The sequence below is a fragment of the Hylaeus anthracinus genome, unplaced genomic scaffold (assembly GCF_026225885.1).
Source record: "Hylaeus anthracinus isolate JK02 unplaced genomic scaffold, UHH_iyHylAnth1.0_haploid 12002, whole genome shotgun sequence".
NCBI classification, from domain to species: domain Eukaryota; kingdom Metazoa; phylum Arthropoda; class Insecta; order Hymenoptera; family Colletidae; genus Hylaeus; species Hylaeus anthracinus.
In genome coordinates this window covers 17069011-17073796 of record NW_026534349.1, presented here as the reverse complement: position 1 = coordinate 17073796, position 4786 = coordinate 17069011, and the positions used below count along the sequence as shown (strand labels likewise).

General features: G+C 36.4%; 1 non-coding gene across 1 annotated transcript; it reads left to right on the top strand.

Moving 5' to 3' along the window:
- Window positions 1-3705: 3705 nt before the first annotated feature.
- On the top strand, window positions 3706-3867 carry LOC128892579 (U1 spliceosomal RNA). The gene has a single exon (XR_008461106.1). It is a non-coding gene; the product is annotated as a U1 spliceosomal RNA (small nuclear RNA).
- Window positions 3868-4786: the final 919 nt, after the last annotated feature.

The following is a 4786-nucleotide window of genomic DNA, read 5'->3' as shown; positions in this document are numbered from 1 at the left end:
ATAAAATCTGGTTTGCAATTCAAACCGTGGTAAACTTTTATTTCGAGCACTGGAAAACCATACCCAATACATTGTGTATATGTATATTCTCCTTTATGTAAAATATTTTTAATGGAAGTAGAAGTAAATGTTTTTAAATTATTGAACCTGAGCTTAAATATTTTCGTAGGTGTGATCATATTTTTATCAACAAATATTTATTTATTCTTCAATATTTATACTGTCTCCTTCAAACTAAATCCCCCCTCAGATATAATACACTTATGCCAGCGCTTTTTCCAATCCTCGAAGCACTTCTGATAAACACTCTTTGGTATAGCTTTGAGCTCTTTCAGCGATGCAGCCTTTATCTCGTCAATCGTTGCAAATCTTCGTCCTTTCATTGGTCTCTTCCGCTTTGAGAATAAGAAAAAGTCGCAGAGGGCCAAATCCAGTGAATTCAACAGCTCCTGAGCGATGCTCATACGACGATTCCTCTGGTCAAAATTCAGCAATTTCGGAAGAAACATCACTGACACACGTCTCATGCCCAAAACATCCTTTCTCGCTCTCCCTTCACAGAACCGCCACCACAAAGGAAAAGAAAGAAGTTAAAGTAGAAGCAAAGGTTGTTCGAAAGATGGAGAAAAAGGAAAAAATATATTTTTGTATGTAAATTTATACATAAATTTGCTATTAATAAAATATGAATAGAAAATATATATCGTATTTATATATAAATGGAAAATGTTTGCACGAGACATGTTCACGTTCATATTATTAGGCATCGGAAAAAGTTCGTGCGGATTTTCAAAGAAAAATACAAATACTCAAATCTATTTTAAATAATACGTTTATTCAACAAAATAATCACAATTTATCGTCAATTTCATCAATGACTTCATCAATTTCTTTGCAATAAGTATCTGCAGTAATAGTCTGCCACGTGGAAGAAAATCAACGTGAACGATACCTCGTGTAGTCCACCAAACAGTGACCAGCACCTTCTTCGAATGGAGACTCGGTTCCTGTTGCATATGACCACTTCTGAACCCAGTAGTGTGATCGTCGTACATTATCATATTCCACCCACTTTTCATCACAAGTTAAAATTCGATCGATAAATGGATATTGCAAATGCTCAACCGGGAGTATTTGTTCTCTTCCGTTAAACGGCGCGGTATCCATTTGCCCAATCTTTTGTGAAAATTAAGTAAATGACTTCGCTTTCTCGCGGTAGATTCTTCACATTCGAATACTTGAGCAAGATCAGAACATCTTTTTCTTGGATTTGAACTTTTGGATTTGAACATCTTTTTCTTGGATTTGAATGAATTTTTCGTCTTCGATGACAGATGGACGCCCTGAACGCGGTTTGTCATCTAGCGATTCATTTCCTTCTATGAACCTTTTAAACCATTTCTGTGCGGTACTTTCACTAACAGCACCTTCCTCGCAAACGCTACAAATGCGTCTTACTGCATTTGCTACTGTACTGCCAAGTTTAAATTCATAAAGAATAAAAGCACAAATTTTTACTCTTTCGCTGTCCATGTTTACTGTTCCTATAGCTACACAACAACGAAACAATTGAACTCCACAGAGCACGCATACGAATTACAAAGATCAAGCTTTAAAATGAAACCAAACTCATGTCTTACAGTCGCCAATTACCACACGAAAATCGATATATAGTTGTTACAATTAACGAGGAAACCGCACAAACTTTTTCCGGTACCTAATACTTTGTATAGATATACAGGAACGAGAGAAACTACTTCTTCGATGTAATCCTTTTGTGGGGGGAGGGGGAGAGTAGACTAATGACAACGTGGATGGAAGCGTTATCAGAACAATGGGGGGGGGAGGGAGAAACGGTTGAATGATCATTAGACATCAGTTAGAAACGATTCCATCCAAGAATTTCTACGCGATCTTAGTTAGTCGTTGGGCAAGCCAGACAAATGGCGCTTACCCCTTCGGAGGACGTGAAAGTGCGACATGTGAGTCGTGTAAGTAAGAATAAGTGAAGCCAGCCAAGTTTAGTGGTGGCCGCATTTGCTCAAATCCTTTCAAAGAATACGACGAGTAGATGTCATTCTTTCGTACGTGTGAACAAGCTAACTTCTTTCTCGTGTTTGCCTAACTTGTCCGCAAACCCGCGCCGATAACGCGACGAAAAAGCACGGCGAATAATCGCTATACGATAACGATCGTCTATATATCAGTGTTTCACAACCGTCGGGCCACGACCCGACACTGGGCCGCACCGTGGGATCGGTTTTATCAGGCCGCGGGAGGAGATTTGATATTGCTTTCTTCGACATTGAAAAAACAATTCAACTGTTTTAGATCGCCGCGACGCATAATTTTCATCGTCCAATAACATCAACGCATCGCTTTATTGTTCTCTCTCTGTCACACGACCAATCGCCTCGCATGTAATAATCACACATTTCTGACAGTTCGGTTGTCTGCCGTAGCAGCATTTATGGTTGCTTAACAGTTTCCAATAGTTGGGAATCAGTTGGGATATATTTAGTGTTTTTGCCTACAAATGCCCAAATAAGGGCCTACGTTAAAAAGATTATGACAATTTTCCTACAAATGTCCAATGTCGAGCTAACAATTAACTATAGTTGGTTAATTAACGAGAAACTTACAACAATAATACCACGTTGGACCAACCAAAGCACACCAACTCTTAAACGTTATCCTTAGAATGTGTGTGAAGTTAGCCCCACACTTTTCGAATTTTTGATTTTTTTAAATTGTGCTACATTGTGCTACGTTTGTGCCGTATTGTGCCGTAAACCGCAACTCTGTAAGTCAAAGCGTACTCAAGAAAATAGAACAAAACAAAATTTTTTGTAGCCCCGCACTTTTCGAATTTTGAGTTTTTCTTTTTTGTGCCGTATTGTGCTATATTTGTACTGAATTGTGCTATAAATAAGAGATCGATAACATCAATAACAATTAAGAGAAGAAATAAAACCAGAATTATACTAGCCCCGCACTTTTGCCGAAACAAACTTTTTTTCTATAGAAAGATGCGTTCTAACTTGTGCTACATTGTGCCATCGATAGAAACTCGATATCTGTATTCGTTTTGCGGATAAAAAATGTTGAATTTTAAGAAATACAAAATTTAATATTCGCACAATTTTCGAACGGCGACAGATAATCGAATTTTGTAAGTTGTGATAAATTGTGCTACTTACAATACACGAGACACATGCGTTAAAAATTGAGATCAGCTCGAGGGTCAACAAAAATTAACAAAAACAAAGTCGGGGTGATTACAAATTTTGAAATTTCTCAATTTTCTTTGATTGTGCTACTGTATACAGTTCTAACGCGCGACATTCCATGTACCCACCTTTTTTATCGCTATTTAATTTATATCAAATCCTCGCTAGTTTTCCATCAATTTTAATTATATATAATAATATTTTACTATTACAGAACATGCGTGTTTGTAAGGAATTTCCTACTAACATGTTTGATCAAAACATTTTTGCTAGCGGTTCTATACGCATTCATAGTCCATACTGACAGTTTTCGTACAGTGGGAAAGAGCGTCAACTCATGCCTCGGTCACCCCATGTACACAATAACAGGTTATGACACTAGCCTGCCGTTAGGGTGCGCAGCCGATGAAGAGGTCTCTCGCAGTCAAAAGTGTGCACTATTGACCACAAATTTCAGCTAGAAGGGAAGAAAAGCATACTTACCTGGCGTAGAGGCTACCGTGATCATGAAGGCGGTTCCTCCAGGGTGAGGCTCTTCCATTGCACTACGGTTGAGCTGACCTCTGCGAATATCCCTAATGTGGATATCTCGGGCGTAAAATTTTTGATAGTCAGGACTGCGTACGCGCTATCCTGGATTATTTATTTATAAACTTAATTCTTTAGTAAAAGAAAATTGTTTCTAATTTAATTTTTTGATCTTTTAAGTGTAAATAATACACATTTGTAATGAACGATCCAGATGAATCACGACTAAATTGATGGTGATTATCAGATCAGAATACTGGTTAAAATAACACACCCCATACGACACACGAATTAGCGCAGGAATGTTAAAAATATTCAAAACCTACCATATCTACGAACATTTCCCGAAACTTGGCGCTATTCATTTATATGTATGTGTCTCAATTTAACGAAATAAAAATTGAAAGGTCTCGTATCCATCTACGGCTCGCTTTCTAAACGTAACAAGAAGACACAATTTTTAATGATAATAAATTAACACCAGTTTACAAAATAAAAATAAAAATGTACATTCAATGCCACAATTTTTTTCTTATGTATTTTTACCTGCTAAACTCGCAAATCGCAATGAAAAATTTGTTTATGGATAGGTTTTCGCCATATATAATATAACTTATATATGGTATTATTTGCAAGTTCTCTATTCTATATATTTTATTTTATATGTATTCTATTTTCGTCAATAAATTGAATTAATATATTAACTATAATCATATTTTTAAATTGTCTTTGTTGGTTTGCATGCGTTATAAATGTAATTCAATAAACCGGCACTGCCAAAGTCCCGAGGATGTCGGATTATTGGAATTCTGTAGTACCAAAAATATTACAAAAGTATTTAGCTTATTTTGCCCAACAAGAAAAGTGAAGTAGTGGACTCAGTTTTATTCGATCTTTGAAATATTGTATTTTAAATAATGACAAATACTCGATTATTCGAGATTTATTTATGGTACAGTCAATCCACTTATAAAGCGATTAATTTGTACCTGATTATATGAAACTCACGAAGAACATCTCGAAGTCTG